At 45.4% G+C, this 26,590-nt stretch overlaps 1 protein-coding gene across 2 annotated transcripts in view; it reads right to left on the bottom strand.

Annotated features, from left to right (window-relative positions):
* LOC143928156 (uncharacterized) overlaps positions 1 to 15,737 on the bottom strand; it is a 298,275-nt gene extending 282,538 nt beyond the window's left edge. Inside the window, exon 1 of one of the 2 annotated variants that reach the window (XM_077452844.1) lies at positions 15,607 to 15,737. The gene's annotated coding sequence lies outside the window, so the exon portion shown is untranslated. Of the gene's footprint in view, positions 1 to 15,312; positions 15,540 to 15,606 lie in introns of those variants that run through there. The other variant, XM_077452845.1, reaches the window with a different exon arrangement.
* Between the last annotated feature and the right edge of the window lie 10,853 nt (positions 15,738 to 26,590).

The raw sequence follows: 26,590 nt of genomic DNA, 5'->3' as shown, positions 1-26,590 counted from the left end.
TTGAAACAGGGCAAAATTACGCACGTGCCATGCATGGCACACTTCTTAAACTTGGTCATGCAGCGATACGTTGTCAAATACCCTGGGGTCCAGGACAAGGTAAATCTCGGCCCATTTCAGACATTCAGCGGCGACACAATCTGCCGGTCAGACGTCTTATTTGCGATTGTCCGACGCGATGGAACTCAACCTTCTATATGCTTGATAGACTGCTCCAGCAGAAACGTGCAGTTAACGACTACCTGTACGAACTCTGTGGCAGAACAGGTTCTGGGGAGCTTGGTTTTTTTTCACCGCGCCAGTGGCTGCTCATGCGCGACGCATGCAGACTTCTGCGGCCATTTGATGAGATCACCAAACTGGTCAGTCGCAGCCATGGCGCCATCAGTGACATTGTACCTTATGCCTTCTTTATGGAGAGTGCATTGCGTCGTGTCATTGATCAAGCCATGGAGGAGCAGGAAGATGAGGAAGTCGCAATGCTGGATGAATTCCCAGGGGGGGCTACTCTATCTGAGACAAGTCAACAACAGGAGTCTGAAGAGGAGTCAGAGGAGGATGGTGCCGGGGAGGATGAGGAGGAGCAAGAAGAGCATGCCTGTTTTTGTGCGTGGATGGGGAGAGGAGAACGAGGAGGATGAGCAGGAGCCAGGCCACCACACCGCTTCCAGTTTAGTGCAAATGGGGGCCTTCATGCTCCAGTGTTTTAACAGGGACCCCCATATAAAAAGCATAAAGGTCAAGGACCAGTACTGGGTGGCAACGTACTTAGTCCCCCGATACTGAGGCCTGTCAGAATGGAGCACTTACAGACCTTGCTTCAACAACTGCTGCATTCTGCTTTTGCGTGCGCTGGCAGAGGAGGAATTCCCACACCCAGAGAAAGAGTTGCGGGTACCAATCCAACAGCGCCTGCAAGAAGAGGGCGGTTTGAAGATGTGTTGGTGACTTCTGATATGAGTTAATTCTTTCAGCCAACCCATCGACAGGTGTCATCCGGAATCGAACATCAGGGAACGCCTAGACTGTCAGGTGTCCGACTACATCGGGTTAACGACCGATGTGGATGCTCTGAGGAGTGATGAACCCCTGGACTACTGGGTGGGCAGGCTTGACCTCTGGCCAGAGCTTGCCCAATTTGCAATGGAACTGTTGTCTTGCCCCTCGTCCAGTGCCCTGTCCGAAAGGACGTTCAGCGTAGCAGGGGGAATCGTGACCGATAAGCGCACATGCCTAGCTCACGACAGTGTTAACTACCTCACATTTAAAAAAATTAATGAGGCATGGATCTCGGAGGAATTCAACACATGTGACCAGTAGACCATGTATATGCATAACTCTATAAACGTTTTATTTAATCGAGCACACGGACCTTTTTTCTACCTTTGGCTCACTTCCATGTACAAAAAAAGCACACCGTACTATATGCCCGTACCCTCCTGTTTGAAGAGGTTGAGCGGTGTCATATTTTTGGGTCCCGCAGCGAGTTGCTGGTATCAGTGCTGCTGTCAGTGCTCTCCCTCTATCTCGGTGCTGGTGTCAGTGCTCTCTATCACGGTGCTGGTGTGGTGTCAGTGCTCTCGATCTCGGTGCTGGTGTGGTCTCAGTGCTCTCTATCTCGGTGCTGGTGTGGTCTCAGTGCTCTCTATCTCGGTGCTGGTGTGGTCTCAGTGCTCTCTATCTCGGTGCTGGTGTGGTCTCAGTGCTCTCTATCTAGGTGCTAGTGTAGTCTCAGTGCCCTCTATCACGGTGCTGGTGTGGTGTCAGTGCTCTCTATCATGGTGCTGGTGTCAGTGCTCTCTATCTCGGTGCTGGTGTGGTGTCAGTGCTCTCTATCTCGGTGCTGGTGTGGTCTCAGTGCCCTCTATCACGGTGCTGGTGTGGTCTCAGTGCCCTCTATCACGGTGCTGGTGTCAGTGCCCTCTATCACGGTGCTGGTGTGGTGTCAGGGCTCTCTATCACGGTGCTGGTGTCAGTGCTCTCTATCTCGGTGCTGGTGTGGTGTCAGTGCTCTCTATCTCGGTGCTGGTGTGGTGTCAGTGCTCTCTATCTCTCTGCCGGTGTGGTCTCATTGCTCTCTATCTCTCTGCCAGTGTGGTCTCATTGCTCTCTATCTCGGTGCTGGTGTGGTCTCAGTGCTCTCTATCTAGGTGCTAGTGTGGTCTCAGTGCCCTCTATCACGGTGCTGGTGTCAGTGCTCTCTATCTCGGTGCTGGTGTGGTGTCAGTGCTCTCTATCACGGTGCTGGTGTGGTGTCAGTGCTCTCTATCTCGGTGCTGGTGTGGTGTCAGTGCTCTCTATCTTGGTGCTGGTGTGGTGTCAGTGCTCTCTATCTCGGTGCTGGTGTGGTGTCAGTGCTCTCTATCTCGGTGCTGATGTGGTGTCAGTGCTCTCTATCTCGGTGCTGGTGTGGTGTCAGTGCTCTCTATCTAGGTGCTGGTGTGGTGTCAGTGCTCTCTATCTCGGTGCTGGTGTGGTCTCAGTGCTCTCTATCTAGGTGTTATTGTGATCTCAGTGCCCTCTATCTCGGTGCTGGTGTGGTCTCAGTGCTCTCTATCACGGTGCTGGTGTCAGTGCTCTCTATCATGGTGCTGGTGTGGTGTCAGTGCTCTCTATCATGGTGCTGGTGTCAGTGCTCTCTATCTCGGTGCTGGTGTGGTGTCAGTGCTCTCTATCTCGGTGCTGGTGTGGTCTCAGTGCCCTCTATCACGGTGCTGGTGTGGTCTCAGTGCCCTCTATCACGGTGCTGGTGTCAGTGCCCTCTATCACGGTGCTGGTGTGGTGTCAGGGCTCTCTATCACGGTGCTGGTGTCAGTGCTCTCTATCTCGGTGCTGGTGTGGTGTCAGTGCTCTCTATCTCGGTGCTGGTGTGGTGTCAGTGCTCTCTATCTCTCTGCCGGTGTGGTCTCATTGCTCTCTATCTCTCTGCCAGTGTGGTCTCATTGCTCTCTATCTCGGTGCTGGTGTGGTCTCAGTGCTCTCTATCTAGGTGCTAGTGTGGTCTCAGTGCCCTCTATCACGGTGCTGGTGTCAGTGCTCTCTATCTCGGTGCTGGTGTGGTGTCAGTGCTCTCTATCACGGTGCTGGTGTGGTGTCAGTGCTCTCTATCTCGGTGCTGGTGTGGTGTCAGTGCTCTCTATCTTGGTGCTGGTGTGGTGTCAGTGCTCTCTATCTCGGTGCTGGTGTGGTGTCAGTGCTCTCTATCTCGGTGCTGATGTGGTGTCAGTGCTCTCTATCTCGGTGCTGGTGTGGTGTCAGTGCTCTCTATCTAGGTGCTGGTGTGGTCTCAGTGCTCTCTATCTCGGTGCTGGTGTGGTCTCAGTGCTCTCTATCTAGGTGTTATTGTGATCTCAGTGCCCTCTATCTCGGTGCTGGTGTGGTCTCAGTGCTCTCTATCACGGTGCTGGTGTCAGTGCTCTCTATCATGGTGCTGGTGTGGTGTCAGTGCTCTCTCTCTATCACGGTGCTGGTGTGGTGTCAGTGCTCTCTCTCTCTATCTCGGTGCTGGTGTGGTGTCAGTGCTCTCTATCTCGGTGCTGGTGTGGTCTCAGTGCTCTCTATCAGGGTGCTGGTGTCAGTGCTCTCTATCATGGTGCTGGTGTGGTGTCAGTGCTCTCTATCTTGGTGCTGGTGTGGTCTCAGTGCTCTCTATCACGGTGCTGGTGTCAGTGATCTCTATCACGGTGCTGCTGTGATGTCAATGCTCTCTATCTAGGTTCTAGTGTGATCTCAGTGCTCTCTATTATGGTGTGGTCTCAGTGCTCTCTATCATGGTGCTGGTGGGGTGTCAGTACTCTCTCTCTATCTTGGTGCTGGTGTGGTCTCAGTGCTCTGTCTCTATCTCGGTGCTGGTGTGGTCTCAGTGCTCTCTCTCTATCTTGGTGCTGGTGTGGTCTCAGTGCTCTCTCTCTATCTTGGTGCTGGTGTGGTCTCAGTGCTCTCTATCTCGGTGCTGGTGTGGTCTCAGTGCTCTCTATCTCGGTGCTGGTGTGATCTCAGTGCCCTCTATCTAGGTGCTAGTGTGATCTCAGTGCCCTCTATCTCGGTGCTGGTGTGGTCTCAGTGCCCTCTATCCCAGTGCTGATGTTGTCTCAGTGCTCTCTATCACAGTGCTGGTGTCAGTGCTCTCCATCACAGTGCTGGTGTGGTGTCAGTGCTCTCTATCTAGGTGTTAGTGTGATCTCAGTGCCCTCTATCTCGGTGCTGTTGTGGTCTCAGTGCTCTCTCTCTATCTTGGTGCTGGTGTGGTCTCAGTGCTCTCTATCTCGGTGCTGGTGTGGTCTCAGTGCTCTCTATCTCGGTGCTGGTGTGATCTCAGTGCCCTCTATCTAGGTGCTAGTGTGATCTCAGTGCCCTCTATCTCGGTGCTGGTGTGGTCTCAGTGCCCTCTATCCCGGTGCTGATGTTGTCTCAGTGCTCTCTATCACAGTGCTGGTGTCAGGACTCTCTATCACGGTGCTGGTGTGGTGTCAGTGCTCTCTCTCTATCTCGGTGCTGGTGTGGTGTCAGTGTTCTCTATCTCGGTGCTGGTGTGGTCTCAGTGCTCTCTATCTCGGTGCTGGTGTGGTCTCAGTGCTCTCTATCTCGGTGCTGGTGTGGTCTCAGTGCCCTCTATCTCGGTGCTCATGTGGTCTCAGTGCCCTCTATCTCGGTGCTCGTGTGGTCTCAGTGCCCTCTATCTCGGTGCTCGTGTGGTCTCAGTGCCCGCTATCTCGGTGCTGGTGTGGTCTCAGTGCCCTCTATCTCGGTGCTGGTGTGGTCTCAGTGCCCTCTATCTCGGTGCTGGTGTGGTCTCAGTGCTCTCTATCTCGGTGCTGGTGTCAGTGCGCTCTATCACGGTGCTGGTGTGGTCTCAGTGCTCTCTATCTTGGTGCTGGTGTGGTCTCAGTGCCCTCTATCTTGGTGCTGGTGTGGTCTCAGTTCTCTCTATCACGGTGCTGGTGTCAGTCCTCTCTATCACAGTGCTGGTGTCAGTCCTCTCTATCACGGTGCTGGTGTCAGTCCTCTCTATCACGGTGCTGGTGTCAGTGCTCTCTATCACGGTGCTGGTGTCAGTGCTCTCTATCACGGTGCTGGTGTGGTGTCAGTGCTCTCTATCACGGTGCTGGTGTCAGTGCACTCTATTATAGTGTTGGTGTGGTGTCAGTGCTCTCTATCACGGTGCTGGTGTCAGTGCTCTCTATCACGGTGCTGGTGTCAGTGCTCTCTATCACGGTGCTGGTGTCAGTGCTCTCCATCTCGGTGCTGGTGTCAGTGCTCTCCATCTCGGTGCTGGTGTCAGTGCTCTCCATCTCGGTGCTGGTGTCAGTGCTCTCCATCTCGGTGCTGGTGTCAGTGCTCTCCATCTCGGTGCTGGTGTCAGTGCTCTCCATCTCGGTGCTGGTGTCAGTGCTCTCTATCTTGGTGCTGGTGTCAGTGCTCTCTATCACGGTGCTGGTGTCAGTGCTCTCTATCACGGTGCTGGTGTCAGTGCTCAGTCTCTATCACGGTGCTGGTTTCAGACAGTGAGGGAGATAGCAGCGGAGAAGCCAATCAGTAGGCAGTGCCAGCGCTATGGCTGAGGATCAGCACTGGACTGACACCTCCGGACCACCGCAGCGGAGCCCTGCATAGATGGGGGTAGAGGGCAGGCCGGCAGAGGGAGGGGCTCAAGCACAGGTTGGCACTCTGGGACACTGGCACAGGACTGCGCTGCCCTGACTGTGGCACTGATCATCTCCTGCACCCCCTTCATAGCCTGCTCTGACCTTGCCTCTCCTCCATGGCCTTCATGCGCCCCTGAATTGTCAAAATTTCACAGATAAAAAAAAGAATGCTTGTCGTTGTCGATCCCAGATTCACTTAATACTTTTGTTATGTCAGTGTCTATGTTGTGGGATTATGTGTGCATGGCTAGTAAGTATTTTGTGGCTGAAAATATGACCTGGAGGTTTTTAAGGTTCGCCTGCCATTAAAGTCAATGGGGTCTGCCGCAAACTTTGCAGTTCGCAAACTTTTGGCCGCGTTCACGAAACGTCCCGAGTTCGTCCATCACTAATCGCCATACTCAGGAGGAGTAGCAGAATGTATTTTGGGATGTAATTTGTGGTATGCATATGCTGTGTGTGAGAAATAACCTGATAACAATTTTGTGGGGAAAAAAAAGAAAAATTACTTGATTTGTAAAGAATTGTGGGAAAAAATACAACTTCAAAAACCTCTTTCTAAATACCTTGGAATGTCTGCTTTCCAAAAAGGGGTCATTTGGGGAGTATTTGGACTTTCCTGGCATGTTAGGGTCTCAAGAAATGAAGCCTTCAGTACTTCAGGTGTGATCAATTTTCAGAGATTGGCACCATCGCTTGTGGACTCTATAACTTTTTCACCGACCAAATAATATACACCAATTTTGATTCTTTTTACCAAAGATATGTAGCAGTATAAATTTTTGGGCAAAATGTATGAAGAAAAATTACAAATTTGCAAAATTTTAACAGAAACAGACTTTTTTTTCTTTACAGAATTTTTTGTATTTTTTGATTTTTAGCACAAAAAATTTTGAAAAAAACAGCGGTGATTAACCACTTCCCGACCAGCGCACGACGATGTACGTCGATAGAATGGCACGGGCAGGCATATTGGCGTACAGGTACGTTCAATATTCGATGCCGCCCTGCCATCGGGAACGCGCGCCGCCGGCGGCGCGCTCCCGCGCTGGTCGGGACCCCCGTGAGTCCGGTCGCGGGACCCGCGGACTCGATCGCCGCGGTCATCCCTGCGATCGTCTCACGGAGCGGCCGAATAGAGCAAATGCTGTGTAAACAACATTTGTCTATTCTGCCTAGCAACTAGTGACGCTGATCTCTGCTCCATGTGATTGGAGCAGAGATCAGTGTAGACTAAATGAAAGCCCAACCCCCCCACAGTTAGTAACACTCCCCTAGGAACACTTAACCCCTACACTGCCACCCACTGGTTAACCCTTTCACTGCCAGTGTCATTTACACAGGAATCACTGCATTTATATAGCAGTGATTACTGTATAAATGACAATGGTCCCAAAAATGTGTCAAAAATGTCCGATGTGTCTGCCATAATGTCGCAGTCACAATAAAAATCGCTGATCGCCGCCATTACTAGTAAAAAAAAAATAATAAAAAATTATTAATAAAAATGCTATAAAACTATCCCTATTTTGTAAACGCTATAACTTTTGCGCAAACCAATCAATAATCGCTTATTGCGATTTTTTTTACCAAAAATATGTAGAAGAATACGTATCGGCCTAAACTGAGGGAAAAAAATGTTTTTTTATATATTTTTGGGGGATATTTATTATAACAAAAAGTAAAAAATAATGCGTTTTTTTCAAAATTGTCGCTCTATTTTTGTTTATAGAGCAAAAAATAAAAACCGCAGGGGTGATCAAATACCACCAAAAGAAAGCTCTATTTGTGGGAAAAAAAGGACGTCAATTTTGTTTGGGAGCCACGTCGCACGACCGCGCAATTGTCAGTTAAAGTGACGCAGTGCCGAAACGCAAAAAGTGGTCTGGTCTTTGACCAGCAAATTGGTCCAGTCTGAAAGTGGTTAAATACCACCAAAACTATTTGTGTGAAAAAAGGACAAAAATTTCCTATGGGTACAGTGCTGCATGACTTGAGTAATGTCTTTCAAAATGTGAGAGCAGTGAAAAATCTGAAAATTGGTCTGGTTAGGAAGAGGGTTTAACTACCCAGTGGTCAAGTGGTTAACTGACAAATGAAAGTGAATGGCTAAGGCCTCATGCACACGAGACGCTGTTAAACGCGTGTTCAGATGCAGTTGGGCACAACTCATTCAATGTTATCCTATGTGTCCATGCACACAGTCTCGTTTTTTGCCGTTTTTATGCAGTTGCGTTTAACCTCGTTTTTTCAGAAGCAAAAAATGGGTTCACACGCAAAAATGTCCACGTTTCAGACGCAAAACGTGGCTAAATGCGTTTATAAGCGTTTATAAAAGGAACATGTCATGCACTTTTCTGCATCAGAGAATGGCATTTTGTGACCCGACTTTGGGGGCCCATATCTTGGGGCCACTTATTGCCAAGAACCCCAAATTCGGTATGCAGATACTGTGGAACTAGCACTACAACATATCCAAATTTGAGGTTCCTATCCCCAAGTGACCCGAGATAGGGGGCCCCAAAGTTGGGTCGCAAAATGTCATGCACTTTTCTGCATCAGAGAATGACATTTTGTAACTCGATTTTGGGGGCCCATATCTTGGGGCCACTTATTGCCAAGAACCCCAAATTCGGTATGCAGACACTGTGGAACTAGCACTACAACATATCTAAATTTGAGGTTCCTATCCCCAAGTGACCCGAGATAGGGGGCCCCAAAGTTGGGTCGCAAAATGTCATGCACTTTTCTGCATCAGAGAATGACATTTTGTAACTCGATTTTGGGGGCCCATATCTTGGGGCAACTTATTGCCAGGAACCCCAAATTCGGTATGCAGACACTGTGGAACTAGCACAACAACATATCCAAATCCATATCCATATCCAAATTTGAGGTTCCTGTTACCAAGTGACCCCGAGATAGGGGGCCCCAAATTTGGGTCGCAAAATGTCATGCACTTTTCTGCATCAGAGATACATGCTCTCAAAGTCAACTGTGACCATCTGCGGGAATGTAATTTGGTCATTAGGGTTGGGTGTTATGGTAAGTGGTTATCCGTTAGGGTTAGGGTTGTTTAGGATTAAGGGTTGGATTAGGGTTAGGGTTGTTTAGGGTTAGGGTTAGTGTAAGGGATAGGGTTAGCTGTTAGGGTTAGGGGTAGGGTTAGTGGTTAGTGTTAGGGTCATTGTTTAGGGTTAGGGGTAAGGTTAGTGGTTAGGGTTAGGATTCTGGATATTTTAATAAGGCATTAAAAAATATTATACTAACATATACAGCAGCAAAGAATTAAAATATATTAATCAATACATATTTCATGATAAAATGTATTTAAAAAATGGCCAAATAAATTTAAAACAATTATAAAAAATCTAATTAACATAGATTTGCTTTTAAATAAAACAATTTGAAACTAGAAAAAATGAATAAAAAAATATATTAAGATTAAAAAAAATATATTTTAATATTGTTTTATATTAGAAATAATGAAAACATTTTAAAAATTGCCACAAGAAAATTTTAGATATTTTAAAAAAATTGGATAATTTGCTATAAATTGACATTATTTTTTTTTTAAATAAAGGACAGAGAAAAAAATTCATCTGTACATCTATAGATAAATATATTTTATAAATATATACACATACCTGATCATTACCAACTGACCTTCCTCTGGTGACACACTGTTTCTCATATTGGTGTCCATTAGGGATGAGCTTCGAGTTCGAGTCGAGCTCATGTTCGACTCGAACATTGCCTGTTCGCCTGTTCAGCGAACAGTGAACAATTTGGGCTGTTCGCAGCAAATTCGAAAAGCCGGAACACCCTATACAAGTCTATGGGAGAAATCTAAAGTGCTAATTTTAAAGGGTAATATGCAGGTTACTGTCCTGAAAAGTGTTTGGGGACCTGGGTCCTGCCCCAGGGGACATGGATCAATGCAAAAAAAAGTTTTAAAAACTGACGTTTTTTCAGGAGCAGTGATTTTAATAATGATTAAAGTGAAACAATAAAAGTGTAATATTCCTTTAAATTTCGTAGCTGGGGGGTATCTATAGTATGCCTGTGAAGGGGCGCATGTTTCTGGTGCTTAGAACTGTCCCTGCACAAAGTGTCATTTGTGCAGGAAAAAAAGTCTTTTAAAATCACTTGCGGCTAAATTGTCGGCTCCCCGTAATACAGAGAACACTCAATGAGTGTTCTCTGTATTAGCCGACAATTCATTCATTCATTGATTAAAAAAAAAAAAACGTGGGGGTTCCCCTAAATTCAATTACCAGGCCCTTCAGGTCTGACATGGATATTAAGGGGAACCCCGTGTCAAATTAAAAAAAAAAATTGACGTGGGGGTCCCCCTAAAAATCCATACCAGACCCTTTATCCGAGCACGCAACCTGGCAGGCCGCAGGAAAAGAGGGGGGGACGAGAGAGCGGCCCCCCTCCCTCCTGAACCGTACCAGGCCACATACCCTCAACATTGGGAGGATGCTTTGGGGGTCTGTGACCCCTCAAAGCACCTTGTCCCCATGTTGATGAAGACAAGGGCCTCATCCTCACAACCCTGGCCGGTGGTTGTGAGGGTCTGCGGGCGGGGGGCTTATCAGAATCTGGAAGCCCCCTTTAACAAGGGGACCCCCAGATCCCGGCCCCCCCCCTGTTTGAAATGGTAAGGGGGTACAAAAGTACCCCTACCATTTCACAAAGAAAGTGTCAAAATGGTTAAATAAGACAAACACTTTTGAAAAATTCCTTTATTAAAAATAAAAAAAAGATTCCAGCGGTGCTAATCCTCTCTTGCTATCCAGCGACGGATCTCCGGGGTCCAGCGATGGATGATCATATCCAGCGACGGGGGATCTCTCAGTGCAGCGCTGTCCATACATCCTTCTTCTGTCTCCACTGCGGAGACTGCGGAGATCCCAGTGCTGACGTTTCTTATATTAGGAGGGCGGGGCCACCTGTCACCTGACCCCGCCCCTCTGACGCTGGAGAGGGAAGCCAGGGGTTCCCAAGTGACGTGTGGGCGACCCCGCCCCCTCTGATGTAACGCAGGTTTCCGTTACATCAGAGGGGACGGGGTCACCCATACGTCACTGGGGAACCCCTGGCTCCCTTCACCAGCCTCAGAGGGGGCGGCGTCAGGTGACGAGTGGCCCTGCCCTCCTAATATAAGAAACGTCAGCGCTGGGATCTCCGCAGTGTCTCCGCAATGGAGACAGAAGAAGGATGTATGGACAGCGCTGGACTGAGAGATCCCCCGTCAATTTTTTTTTTTTATTTGACACGGGGTTCCCCTTAATATCCATGTCAGACCTGAAGGGCCTGGTAATTGAATTTAGGGGAACCCCCACGCTTTTTTTTTTTTTTATCAATGAATGAATGAATTGTCGGCTAATACAGAGAACACTCATTGAATGTTCTCTGTATTACGGGGAGCCAACAATTTAGCCGCAAGTGATTTTAAAAGACTTTTTTTCCTGCACAAATTACACTTTGTGCAGGGACAGTTCTAAGCACCAGAAACATGCGCCCCTTCACAGGCATACTATAGATACCCCCCAGCTACGAAATTTAAAGGAATATTACACTTTTATTTTTTCACTTTAATCATTATTAAAATCACTGCTCCTGAAAAAACGGCCGTTTTTAAAACTTTTTTTTGCATTGATCCATGTCCCCTGGGGCAGGACCCAGGTCCCCAAACACTTTTTAGGACAGTAACTTGCATATTACCCTTTAAAATGAGCACTTTAGATTGTGAACTTTCGAGTCCCATAGACTTTAATAGGGTTCTAAAGTTCACACAAAGTTTAGGTCTGTTCGCAGGTTCTGGTGCGAACCGAACAGGGGGGTGTTCGGCTCATCCCTAGTGTCCATGAATGTCTGACCAGGTTGTACTTTTTCTAAGAGCAGATTAAATGTAACAATGGACATCCGGCTAAAATTAAAAAAACTTGTCGGGGTAGGTACGCAGCTGCACATACATGTTTGTGAAATATCCAACGGGCATTCGCTGTCCCATCAACGGATGGGTCCAATATGGACGAGCTCTGACTCTGGACCTCTCACGAAATTTGTGATGACGTTGCTCTCTCATCAAGAGCAACATCAGGAGCATTTCCTGACATATATTCAATATGGGATCCATTTCAAAATATATACCACAGAAAGAGAGGCAAATGCAAGTGTAAAACTGCTCTCTATGCTGCTGCTGCTTCTCACTCTGATCAAAATAGCAGAAATAATTAAAAAAAAACATGCTTTGAGAGCTTGGGGAGGGTCTACATGAGGTTATCTTTATAAACGCTTATAAACGCAAACGCGGCTAAACGCGGCATGCAAACGCGGCAAAACGCGCATTTCAGCTTTTTTGAGCAGAGTTTTCACCTGCGTCTCGTGTGCACGAGGCCTTACAGGGCCAGATTAAGAGCATCATGGACCTGGTGCTAAGGATTTTGGTGGGCCTTTTTATGAAAATAAATAAAATGAAAAGGAAAACACTTTTTTACTTAAATTAAATTAAAGGGGGGTGGGTGGTGATACAGAGATAGGGTGCTGAAAGAGAGGGGATGAGAGGGAGGGGAAAAGAGAGAAAGGGGTGAAAGAGAGAGAGGGGGTGAGAGAGAGGGGACAATAGAGAGGGGGTGAGAAAAAGGGGAATAGAAAGAGGGTGAAAGAAAGAGAGGGTGGTGGGAAAGAGGCAGTTGAAGGGGCGGAGAGAGAGAGAGAGAGAGAGAGAGAGAGAGAGAGAGAGAGAGAGAGAGAGAGAGAGAGAATGGGGGATGAAGGTGGTGAGAGAGAAAGAGAAGAAGGTGAAAGAGGGGGTGAGAGATAGAGGTGGTGAGGGGATAAAAGAGAGAAAGAGAGGGGGTGAGAGTGAGGGGCGAGTCTGTGGGGGGCATCACAGCAAAGTACATTACACGGGGGGAGGGATAGCACAGTACATTAAATGGTTGGCACAACACATTACATGGTGGATACATGGATACAGCACATTTAATGGTGGGCAAAGCATAGCAAATTATATAGTGGGCACAGCACATGACATGGTTGGCACTGTCCAATACAGCACATTACAAGGTAGGCACAGCACATGACATGGTTGGTACTGCACAACACAGCACATTGCATGGTGGGCACAACACAGCACATGCACAAGGTGCGCACAAGACCTTATATGGTGGGCACAGCACATGACATGGCAGGCACAGCTGAGCACATTACATGGTGGGCACTGCACATTACAAGTGGGCACTGCACAGCATATTATATGTTGGGTACTGCACATGGTATAGTGGGCACTGCACATGACAAGGTGGGCACTGCGTGACAACACATGGCATGGTGGGCACTGCACGACACAGCACAGCACATTACATGGTGGACACCGCACATGACATGGTGAGCCCTGCACAACACAGCACATTGCATGGTGGGCCGAACACAACACACCACATGCACAAGGTGGGCACAGGACCTTATATGTTGGGCACAGCACATGACATGGGCACAGCTGAGCACATTACATGGTGGGCACTGCACATTACAAGTGGGCACTGCACAGCACATTATATGGTGGGCACAGCATAATATATGTTGGGTACTGAACATGGTATAGTGGGCACTGCACATGACAAGGTGGGCACTGCATGACACAGCACAGCACATTACATGGTGGACACCGCACATAACATGCTGAGCTCTGCACAACACAGCACATTGCATGGTGGGCACAAAACAGCACATGCACAAGGTCGTCACAAGACCTTACATGGTGGACACAGCACATGACATATCAGGCACAGCTGAGCACATTACATAGTGAGCACTGCACATTTCAAGTGGGCACTGAACATTATATGGTGGACACAGCATATTATATGTTGGGTACTGCGCATGGCATAGTGGGCACTGCACAACACATGACAAGGTGGGCACTGCATGACACCACATGACATTGTAGGCACTGCAAGACACAGCACAGCACATTACATTGTGAGCACGGCACATTAAATGGTGGACACCGCACATGACATGGTGAGCCCTGCACACCACATTCCATTGGGCATACTGGTGGGAACTGCACGACACAGCACGGGCAATTACATTGTGAGCACAGCACATTAAATAGTGGACACTGCACATGACATGGTGAGCCCTGCACAGCACATTCCATTGTTGGTACTGCACGACACATGCCATGGTGGACAATGTACAGCACATTACATGATGGGTACAGCACATTACATGGTAGGCACTGCATTGCGCAGCACATGACATGGTGCGCACAACATATCACATGACATGGTGGGCACTGCACAGCAATTTACATGGTGGGCACAACACATTACATGGGGGGCACTGTATGGCATAGCACATTTCATGGTGGGCAATGCAACTGCACATTACATGTTAGGAATGGCATAATACATGGTGGCACTGCTGAACAGCACAGCACGTTACACAGTGGGCACAACACATTACATGCTTAGCACAACACATGGCATGGTGGGAACTTCACATGACGTGGTGGGCACTGCATGGAACAGCACATTACATGTTGGGCACTGAACATTACATGGTGGGATCACTGCATGGCACAACACATGACATGGTGGACATGGCAAATTATATAGCGTGCAGTGCAAGGCACCGCATATGACATAGTGGGCACTGGGTGGCACATCAAATGACATGGTGGGCACTGCATATTACATGCCAGGCACTGCATGGCACAGTACATGACATGGCGGCCACTACATGGCACATCACATGACATGGTGGGCACTGCACATTACATGGTGGGCACTGCACATTACATTGTAGGAACAGCACATGACATGGTGGGCACTGCAAGGCACAGCACAACATGGTGGGCACTGCACATTACATGGTGGGTACTGCAAGGCACAGCACGGCATAGTGGGCATTGCACATCACATGAAGAGCAACGCATTGCACAGCACATTACATGGAGGGCACTGCAATGTATAGAACATGACATGGTGGGCACTGCACATTACATAGTGTCACTGCAATGCACAGCAAATGACATACTGGGCACAGCACATTACATGGGGGCACTGCAATGCACATGACATGGTGGGCACTACACATGACATGGAGGGTACTGCACAACATAGTGGGCACTGCACATTACATAGTGGGCACTGCATTGCACAGCACATGACATAGTGGGCATAGCACATTGCATGGTGGGCACTGCAATGCACAGCACATGACATGGTGGCACTGGGCACAAGCGAGCACATGACATGGTGGGCACTGGGCACAAGCGAGCACATGACATGGTGGGCACTGGGTACAAGAGAGCACATTACATGGGGGGCACTGGGCACAAGAGAGCACATGACATGGGGGGCACTGGGCACAAGAGAGCACATCACATGGGGGGCACTGGGCACAAGGGAGCACATCACATGGGGGGCACTGGGCACAAGAGAGCACATTACATGGGGGGCACAAGAGAGCACATGACATGGTGAGCACTGGGTACAAGAGAGCACATTACATGGGGGGCACTGGGCACATGAGAGCACATTACATGGGGGGCACTGGGCACAAGAGAGCACATTACATGGGGGGAAGCAGCAGTGTGTCCCCTAGCACAATAATTATACAACACCTCCCTAACAAATTTACTAACCTTATGTCAACAGCATGGGAGATGTCCTTCCTCCCGGGCTCCTGTTGGTTAAGACAACATCATCGCCCCTCCCCCAGACAGATCCCAGTGATAGGAGTCAGACATCTGCAGAGACAAGCCCTGGCTGCAGTGACTAACACTTGTCTCCTCCATGTGTGCAGTGCACAGAGCGCTTCTCTTCCTTCAAGAAGGTACACAGATATTGATAAGCCACTGGCATGGGCCTATATTGAGGGAGGGGCCTGGAGCTGCAGCTCCATAAGCCCCTATGTTAATCCAGCCCTGATGGCTTACCCCAAAAGCTGTCACCAGCTAGCAGCAAGACGGTGAAGATAAAGGTCTTCATTGTTCAGGTTTTTTTTGGTCCACTTCTGGGATACTACACCTAGGTGCAGCTCCTTTTTTATGCTATTGAAGATGCTGACATCATCAAAAATATGTAAAAAAATCAAGAACTTTAAAGGTCTTAGCATGACATTTATCTTTAATCCTGAAGGATAAAAGATTAAAGTAATTATTGGATATAGATAAGAAAACAGTATGTGATTGGCACATTTTTATGACTGGGAAAAAAATGGCAAAGTATCATTTTAGGATTTAGGTCTTGCTTTTGTTTAGAGTTGGGTGAACAGTTTGAGCCAAGCAAAAGTTCGGCCCGAACATCGCGTGTTCACCGTTCAGCAAACACCCGAATTTGAGGAACATCCTGCCGAGCACCCCATAATGCACTGCACAGTGCATTATAGGGCCTTAATGGATAAAGCAATACACCTGACCAACGGTCAGGTGCAAGGCTTTGCCCAATCAGGGAACAGAGCACAGTCAGAGCATGATGACTTTGCCCAATCATGGCTCAGTGCTCATAGTCCCACCCCACACTATAAAAGGTTCCTTCCCACAGGAACCTTTTGCAGTGTGTTGCTGGAGTGGAGATAGAGTAGGGCTCTGTTTGCTACTAACGAGTGTGTTATTGTGACTTTGAGTATAGTGTAGTGTCAGTGTATGGTGTCAGTGCAGCATTAGTGTAGTGTCAGTATAGTGTGTGAGTATAGTGTAATGTCAGTGTAGTGCTGTATTTAACACAGCATTACATACCATTTATTGCTGTATAGTCCTTTTTTTCTTGCTGATTTTTTTTAGTTTTTTTGTGCCGTACCTGCCCCCTTTTTTTAAATAGTCAGCTGCGGTATTTCTGACTCAGACATTGTTGTTACCCCTTTTTTATTTTTTTTACAGTTTTTACATTTCTGTCAGCAGCAGTCCTCAATTTAAAGTACACCAAACATCACTTTTCATTGATAAAGTGCATCCAATTACACATTTTTCAGTATCTAATAAATTTGGGTAATAAGCCCCCCCAATCATGTCTAGGAGGCCAACAAGGAGAAGCAGACATTCCTATGTCACTATGAGGGGGCCAGCAGCATCTGTGTCCACAGGCAAAGTTGGACATGGTTCGTCCTTAGGCAGGACGTGTTTTTCTTTGTTTAGTGATGTTGTCCATGCTATCCAGCCACAGCATGCAGAAAGGGTGGTGGACTGGCTTACTAAACTATCCTCATCATACTCTAGCAACCAAGCTGAGACTAGTGCACAGTCCACCGCAGATGCCAGAACAGCTTATTCTGCCTCCTTTTCAACAGCTACTCCTGCCATAGCCCCAGTATCATACATGGGGGAGTCCGCTAAATTATTTGAACAAAGCATCAGTCACTTGCTTCTTGACGATGCATAGGCATTACTTGATTCTGAAGTTGACGAAGGGAGTAACACTACAGAGAAGGGAGAACGACGACGACGACGACAACTAACGCTACTTGAGTGGTGGATAGAGCAGAGGAGGAAAGTGAGGGGGATGCCCAAAATCAACGAGGTAGGATGTCCTCCAGAAGCACTCATGGAACAGTAGAGAGCAGCCACCTTGTTCTATCAGATTGTGAAGCTGTTATCTCCTGGCCCACTTCCCACAGCACAGCTGTATGGGCTTTTTTAGCCCATGTGCAGCTGATCACACTGTTGCAATTTCCATTCTCTGCCGAATGCAGCTCAAGCGTGGCAAAAACACCAGCAATTTGAGTACCACATACTTACAAAGGCATTTAACCTCCCACCACTCAGCCCATTGGCAAGATCACTTGAAAGTCACATAAAAGGGACACAATTCTTCTCCTTCTTTCTCTTCACCTTTAATGTCTACCCCCCGCTATATCTCATGACTTCTTAGCAGCCTCCACTGACAGGAATGATGGTATAGCAAAGGGTGTTAGAGGTCCTTGCAACACATCTGCCAGTAGCACACCACTGTTGTAGATTTATGTGGAATTTTATATATATGTACACATACAGTACAAGATTGACCAGGCCAGATTTCAGTTGAAAATTTTATCTTTCAGGCCTTATACACAAGGACATTTTTACAGCAACTTTTTGAGCTTTTTTTGCTGCTTAAGAAGGCAGCTCCATGTTATTTAATGGGCTCATACACACCATGGCATTTTTGAGCTGTGACAGGCTGTAACAGGCATGGCCGTTTTTAAGCTCCAAAAAAACAAAAACAAGGACCAGTGCCTTCAGAGGCTCCAGCGATAGAGCAGTTTTGACACTAATGCGTAAAAACGTGCATTAACACGAATTATGTTTTTTAGCATCAGCATTTTTGAGCTGTAAAAATGTTTATAACGTGATGGGATATTTTTTTGAAAAAACGCTCCTTAGCGTTAATGCTTACAAACGCCGTTAAACGTGCATTGACGCCAGAGCAAACCGCTAATAAAATCGCGTTTTTAACCATGATTTTTTCCAGACGTTGTAACTGTAACAGGCCATTTTTTATAACATCCATGTGTACGAGGCCTTAATCTAATTACACATATCAAAGGGGACTTGTTGATCAAAGGGGAAGTGGTCAAACAAGAATTGCTCAGCCATTCAGTGTATTGGGGATATAACAGCCTTCAGTCTTGTCTGGGTGTGTGATTATGAAGACACACATCTAGAAAACATGGGACTCTGCAGGCTGGTATTCGTTGTCATTATACTCTTGGATTTTGTCATCTGGTGCAAGACTTTGTTCTGTGTTGGAAGTCAATAAAGCGCATCTCTCTGGAAGAATTGGGTTGCTGCGGAAGAGTACTTATATTAACTACTAATTAATTATTTACCCACGCCACATTCTATATCACTACAACCACCAGCTGTAGATTATAGCAGACAAATTTCTCTGCCCCAGGTGCTGCGTCAAAAAAAAAAAAAAATACACTCCCTGCCACCCACATGCCCAGTGTCTAAATTTCAGCTTGTTCAAGTTGCTGGCTTTACAACTCCTGCTTTCCCTCTGGTGGATTCTACCCCCTTCTGTCAATTTGCAGAATGTGCTGTACCACAATGATAGGCTCCAGGTTGCTATTTCTTTGCACAAAACGCAATTCCAGCTCTGTACCATAATGTGGAAGGCAGTATTTTGGCATTGTTGGGCAGGGCAGTCACCAGCAAGGTCTACCTTACTGCTGACACGTGGTCCAGCAAGCATGGCCAGTGATGATATATTTTGTTCTGGGTAACTCTGCTTGCAAATAGGAAGGATGCAGGACAGGGCTAAGTGCTGAAGCTTGTTTTGCCACCACATCTCCATACAGCTAGTGGTGATAGTGGCGACAACTTCCCTTCTACCTCTGACCACGACAGGTTCTCCGGCTGACAGAACCATCACTTTTGGTTGAAATGCCAGCAGCAATCCCAACCCTGCGCTGCTCACTTGCTTCTGCATAGGCCCTCAGACAGCCTAGCCACCAGATGTGCCTGGGATAGGCCCAATCTAGCCTAGCAGCAGGATTCAAAGAAACCCTTCACCATTGGCTGAGATACCCACATAGCCCATAAACTTGACCTTGTGTTGCCCTTCTCATATCTAGCATCATCAAGTTCCCGGCTACGTAGTGGTAGTAGACACAAGTGCAACCAGGCCAAACTCAGCCTAAGGCCCCTTTCACACGGGGCGGATCAGTAATGATCCGCCCCGTGATGATCCGCTCGCTCAGCGGGGATCGCTCCGTTGTCCCCGCTGAGCCGGCTGCGGACAGGGCGGTCTCCGCACACTGTGCGGGGACCGCCCTGTCAGCTCTCCGCTCTCCTCTATGGGGATCGGACGAGCACGGACCGTGTGTCCGTGTTCATCCGATCCGCTCTGCAGACGGACAGAAAAATAGGATTTTCCTCCGTCTGCAGAATCGGACATTTGCGGAGGCGGACAATAGCGGGTGTCTGCGGATGCTCATCCGCAGACACCCGCTATCCCATAGGGATGAATGGATGTCCGTATTTCATCCGCAAACGGATGGATGAAATACGGACATATCATCCGCATATGTGAAAGGGGCCTAAGAGCGAATCTCCTGCCAAAAACTGGGCCGGTTGGGAAAACCAGGAAAGGGTTAACAAAATAACTGTATAGAAGTATAAACATATGTGTGGCATACCACTTGAATAAATGTAGATGTCAAATAGTTATATACAACAACAATGGTAAGGCTTATAGGACAACAAAGTATGAAAAATATTTATGTACAATTTTAAAAGGTAATCCTAAGCAACAACCTTGATTCCTCACTATCTATCTAAAATATATGTACAGTGATAATATGGAAGTAGGTTAGATGACGGCAGGTTAGATCCCTGTCTCTCTAGCCAAGGAAGACGCATCAACACAGCTACACCTGAAAGAGAGAGATCAAAACAATGCAAATGCATCCTATCCAATAGTAGCATAGTGCAATATGTACACAATGATTTAAACTGGTCCTCAGCCGAAGACATAGCAGTGTAAATACACCCTAGAAAATAATAAATTATTTTATTCTGAAAGCAGATCCCAACCTCAATAGAATGGCACCTCCTTCCAATAAATATCAAACTGACACTTAGCACATAATATGAATATTGTTTTACTCAGGTCAGCACTGCTCATGCCACCTGGTGACCAACTCTAGAAACAGTTCTGTCATGTAAGTTATCCATTATCCACGTGAATGGTGAGATTATGCCCTTTTATCACAAGATATTCTGACTAACTACACACCCAGAATCCGTGACATGTCACAGTCCATCAATTTTACTCAGGGTGGATCATATTTCCCAGCAGTTCCCTTTCTTCTTTAACCACTTGACCACTGGGCACTTAAACACCCTTAAAGCGGTAGTAAACCCGCAAATTTTTTTTTTATTTTTTTTTATTTTTTTAAACCTGCAAAGCAAAAGGCATATGAAATACTTACCTTAGAACGAGGCCCCGACATCTGGCCCGATCCACGGCGAGGGAGCTGACATGCTCCCTCGGCGTCTCTTCCGGGTATCGCGGCTCCGGCGCTGTGAGTAGCCGGAGCCGCGATATCGTCACTCCCGCGCATGCGCGCGGGAGATTTCAGTCCGGCCGGACGAGCGCTGCCGGATTTTCACGGCGAGAACCCCCTTGTGCGCATGCGCCGCTGCAGTCAGCGGCGCATACCGAGGGGAATATCTCCTAAACCGTACAGGTTTAGGAGATATTTTTTTTACCTACAGGTAAGCCTTATTATAGGCTTTCCTGTAGGTAAAAGTTAAAAAATTGACCATACAACCACTTTAATAACCAGACCAATTTATTTTCAACCTTCGGTGCTTTCACATTTTGAATGACAATTACTCAGTCATGCAACACTGTACCCATATGAAATTTTTGTCCTTTTTTTCACACAAATAGAGCTTTCTTTTGGTGGTATTTAATCACTGCTGGGTTTTTTATTTTTTGTGCTATAAAAGAAAAAAACGACCAAAAATTCGGTAAAAAAAATGAATTTTTCTTAGTTTCTGTTATAAAATTTAGCAGATTAGTAATTTTTCTTCATAAATTTTGGCCAAAATTTATACCACTACATATCTTTGTTAAAAATAAGTACAAGTGGGTGGATATTATTTGGTCTTTGTGAAAGTTATAGAGTCTACTATCTATGGTGCCAATGTCTGAAAATTGATCATACCTGGCAGTACTGACGACCTATCTCATTTCTTGAGACCCTAACATGCCAGAAAAGTACAAATACCCCCCAAATGACCCTCCTTTGGAAAGAAGACATTCCAAGGTATTTAGTAAGAGGCATGATGAGTTTTTTGAAGTTGTCATTTTTTCCCACAATTCTTTGCAAAATCAAGATTTTTGTTTTCACAAAATTATCATATTATCAGGTTATTTCTCACACACAGCATATGCATACCACAAATTACACCCCAAAACACATTCTGCTATTACTCCAGAGTATGGCGATATCACTTGTGTGAGATTTTTACACAGTTTGGCCACATACAGAGGCCCAACATGCAGGGAGCACCATCAGGCATTCTGGAGCACCCAGGCCAATTCTGTCATTTCTCTCCTACATGTAAAAATCATCATTTATTTGCTAGAAAATTACATAGAATCCCAAAACATTATATATGTTTTTTTAGCAAAGACCCTAGAGAATACAATGGTGGTCATTGCAACTTTTTATCTCGCACTGTATTTGCGCAGCAATTTTTCGAACGCTTTTTTTTTGGAAAAAAACTGTTTTGTGCTTAAAAAAAACAAACAGTAAGTTAGCCCAATGTTTTTGCATAATGTGAACGATGAAGTTACGCAGAGTAAATAGATACCTAACATGTCACCCTTCAAGATTGCACACGCTCGTGGAATGGCGCCAAACGTCGATACTTAAAAATCCCCATAGGCAACGCTTTAAATTTTTTTACTGGTTACATATTTTAAGTTACAGAGGAGGTCTAGGGCCAGAATTATTGCTCTCGCTCTAACATTCACAGCGATACCTCATATGTGTGGTTTGAACACCGGTTTCATATATGACTTACGTATGCGTTCGCTACTGCATGCGAGCACATGGGGACAGTGGCGCTTTTAATATTTTTTTTTTTATTATTATTGTTCATTTTACTTTATTTTAGTTTGACATTTTTTTCCCCAAAAATAAATTTTTTGATCACTTTTATTCCTATTACAAGGAATGTAAACATCCCTTGTAATAGGAATATGGCATGACAGGTCCTCTTTACAGGGAGATATAGGGTCAATAAGAACCCACATCTCACCTCTAGGCTGGGAAGCCTGAAAAAAAAAAAGATTCTGGCTTTGATTGTATTGGCGAGTCGGTAGAAGCACCAGAGGGCGGCGGGAGGGGGGGATGTCCCCTCTCGCCTCCTGTAAGAAGGATCAAGCAGTGGAACAGCTGCTATGATTGTTCTTATGGTGTAGGAAATCGCTGGCTGAAAAAGTTGATATCTGAATGATGCCTGTAGCTACAGGCATCATTTAGATATCCCCGCACAAAATCAAGGACATCATATGATGGCCGGAGGACGGGAAGTAGTTAAAATGCATTTTTTTTAACACAAAGTTGTCCATTTATACAATATTTCTAACACATAGCATGTACATAGCAAAAATGACACCCCAAAATAGATTCTCCTACTCCTGAGCACGACGATACCACATGTGTGAGACTTCTACAGCCTGGCCACATACAGAGGCCGAGTACAGCCAAGCATGGCAGAGCATGGCCGAGCATGGCTGGGTATCACAGAGTATTGTAGAGTATCACTGAGTATGGCTGGGTATTGCAGGGTATCACCGAGTATGACTGAGAATGGCCGAGTATGGCTGGGTATTGAAGGGTATCACCGAGTATGACTGAGAATGGCCGAGTATGGCTGGATATTGCAGGGTATCAGAGTATGGCTGAGCATGGCCGAGTATGGCTGGGTATTGCAGAGTATCACTGGGTATGGCTGGGTATTGCAGGGTATCACCTACTATGGCTGGGTATTGCAGAGTATCACCGAGTATGGCTGGGTATTGCAGGGTATCACCGAGTATGGCTGGGTATTGCAGGGTATCACCGAGTATGGCTGGGTATTGCAGGGTATCACCGAGTATGACTGAGTATTGCAGGGTATCACTGAGTATGGCTGGGTAGTGCAGGGTATCACCGAGTATGGCTGGGTATTGCAGGGTATCACCGGCTATGGCTGGGTATTGCAGGGTATCACCGGCTATGGCTGGGTATTGCAGGGTATCACCGGCTATGGCTGGGTATTGCAGGGTATCAACGGCTATAAAAATAAAGGAAAAAAAACGCGCTCGACAACGGTGGGAAGTAAGAGAGAATAGTAATATCAGTAGCTACAACTAAATACTAGTTATATCATTAGGTTGCTGCCACCCACAAAAGAAAGAGACTCCAAAAGGAGTTTCCTCCAAGAAATAAAAACAATATGATAACCAGGGTAATTGGCGCTACCTACAAGTAAAACTCCTTATATGTATGTATATCAATATATAATTCCGAATATATCATGTATTCATCTAGAAGAATATATATATAATAGAAGGAGGCATAACCCCAAAAGACTACCAGTCTGCGATTTAAAATTTACAAGCTACTCAGAAGTCCCAAAAAACAACAAAGTTCCTATTAGAGATTAGTTCCTGGGATTAACAAATAGTTCCAATAAACAAAAGAAAAGGAAAAAACGAAACCCAAACAACAAACTAGAAACCAAAATAATTTTTTGTATCTATATCGCTAAGAGACAGTATTCCCTAAAGTCGCATTAATGCCAAAGTGTGGTTTGAGTAGGCAAATTCCCAGTAAGAGGCGTATGTAAATGTGCTAGTGAATTTATAATCCCAAATATGCAAACTGTAAGTGTAAAACGCTAATGTAGATACATATGAAATTTTTTTCTAAAGTCGCATTATCGCCAAGATGTGCAAAAAACAAAGTAGAAGGTGTATATAAATGTGCTTAATGAGATTAAAATACACACTACAAAATTCAAATTATACAACCTATACATGCAATGTGCTGATATAAGCATATATATATGAAAAAACAAAAATTATTAATAATATATAGAAATTATATCAAAAATATATATCAAAAAAGTGCAGGTGAAAAAACAAAGGATAAAAAAATGTGTACAAAAAAGAAGAAAGAATATATATATATGAAAAAAAAAAAAAATATATATATATATATATATATATATATAAAAAAGCAAAGGGTCTCTTAAATTAACAATAAATCACAAAAAATACAAAAATAGTGTCCAAATTTCCAAAAAAATCTCTTCAACAGTGCAATTACAGAAAGTTCAAAAAGATGTGACTAAAGTGCTTCTCGTGCAATCTCCAACGTGACTTCTGTGTTCCCCCACAAAGTCCCCCACTCACCAGAAGAATACACCCCTGCAGGGGTAATTCGCCTTGGAATCAAAGTCTACCGATAACCAGCTCTTCATTCGCATCCAGAGAGAGTTTTTTCAGTCCCTGCTGATGTCCAGCTCCTCAACCGCAACCAAGGGGGAGATTTCCTCATAGGGAAAAAAATTGTAGTCTCCATAGTGTGATTTGTATAAAAAATCAATTTATTGCCACAAAAATATAAACAAATAAAAACATAAAAAATGATAAAACGGGAAAAAACAATTCTCATATGTTGAGACAAGATGTGGAACCACAGTCCATTAAAAAAACCTTTCAGCCTCCATATATAAATGATAACGTTCCAGGAAAAAAATATAAATAAAAAATCCTAGAACAGGGCTGAGAGAAAGGTAATAACCATACGCTAATGGCACTTTATCCCAGATAACACATAGGACTAGACACCAAAAAATAATAGTAATGTCCCAGGATATAACCTGTTGTTTAGAGTCACTCCAGTGTTTGTAAGTCCCTCAGGGATAGAGCCCTTCTAGCGCGAAAAAATAATCCGAACGTGGAAGCCGCCCGGAGGACACGCAGCTACGGCTTGCACTCCAACTGCGCTCCAACGAACGGAACTGACGTAATAGGCGTAACTCCGTCGAACGCGTTTCGTCATTGACGTCTTCAGCGGCGGTGTCACGCTAAAACGTCTTGCAACTCAAATAGAAAAAAGACCCGATCGAGCAGAATCTGATTGGCCAACGTTCGTAATTGACACCCAAACAGCCACCAATGGGCTATACCCTGTGTCTGAAGGAATGACAACCACCGTATCCAATCCGCATGTTGTTATCACCCAGTTCCCAGCCAGAAGGCGTGGGGAGGATATCCGAAAAAAAGAAAAATTTCAAAACTTTAAAAATTTATAGTGAAAAATCTATAAATTTAAGACCCATCTATTGTCCGCCTATTGGGTACCCGGCACATAAGGGTGATCTATCCCAAAGGGAACTCAAAAAGACTGTATACATGATGACAATACTTATATGTTAAAAACATTAATAACATCGATGACCCTTATAACAATTTATCATACACCAAAGTATGAAAATGAGTATTTATACAAATAAAAATTAAAAATTAGGGAAAACCAGAAATAGGTCACTACTGACTGAAATAGCTGAATGCAGTAGATTTCATTAACAGAAGAAAAAAGAAAAAAGAAGAAAAAAGAAAAAAGAAAAGGGGTCATCCTCTTTACTTCATTGCAATCCAGCTAACAAATCAAAATCTTTAATGACCTGAAGGGATTTTATAGGTGCCAGAAATGCCTCCCATGTAAAGTTAGCAAGAAACAGCCAAGAAAGAAAGAAACGTTTAGGGCAAAAACAGACCATAAAGAATATAAAATAAAGGAACTAATTACTTGCCGGAGTACGCATGTAACATATCTTATAGAGTGCCCGTGCAATTTACAGTATGTGGGCAGGACCACACGTCCTTTATTTGTTAGGATTAGGGAACATATTAACAATATAAAAAAAGGGTTCCCAAACCATAACCTTTCCCGCCATTTTGACGAATTCCACAGAAGAGATCCTTCTGGATTAATCTTCTATGGGATTGATTGCATTAAAGATAACTGGAGGGGAGGGAATAAGACCACCCTCATCTCGCAGAATGAAACTGCATGGATATACAGGTTGGGATCTCTTGCGCCACGGGGCCTCAACCTGGATATAGACCTAAACTGTTTCATAGCTGATCCATAAACCTCTCTTCTTTGATGGTCTCTTGATCGTTGTCCTTTAGGAGATGTATGTTATTTACCAATGTGTTGTAGATTGGAATCTATATATTCATTGATATTAAGGTAGTAGAATGGTGTTTGGCACTATTGCATTTTTTTTTCTCTATTTTTTCTCTTCTTTATTAATAATATTATAAGACAACGTTCCTTCTTGTATATATCGACTTATTCTGAGGGCTTTATATCCACTTGGGATTATCCTAAATGTTGCTGATTGTTGATCACATATGCCAATT

Source organism: Lithobates pipiens, unplaced genomic scaffold (assembly GCF_037356315.1).
Source record: "Lithobates pipiens isolate NorthernLeopardFrog02 unplaced genomic scaffold, aLitPip1_a1.2 Scaffold_23, whole genome shotgun sequence".
Lineage (NCBI taxonomy): Eukaryota > Metazoa > Chordata > Amphibia > Anura > Ranidae > Lithobates > Lithobates pipiens.
The sequence above is the reverse complement of the archived record's forward strand: the minus strand, read 5'-3'. Positions and strand labels throughout refer to the sequence as shown.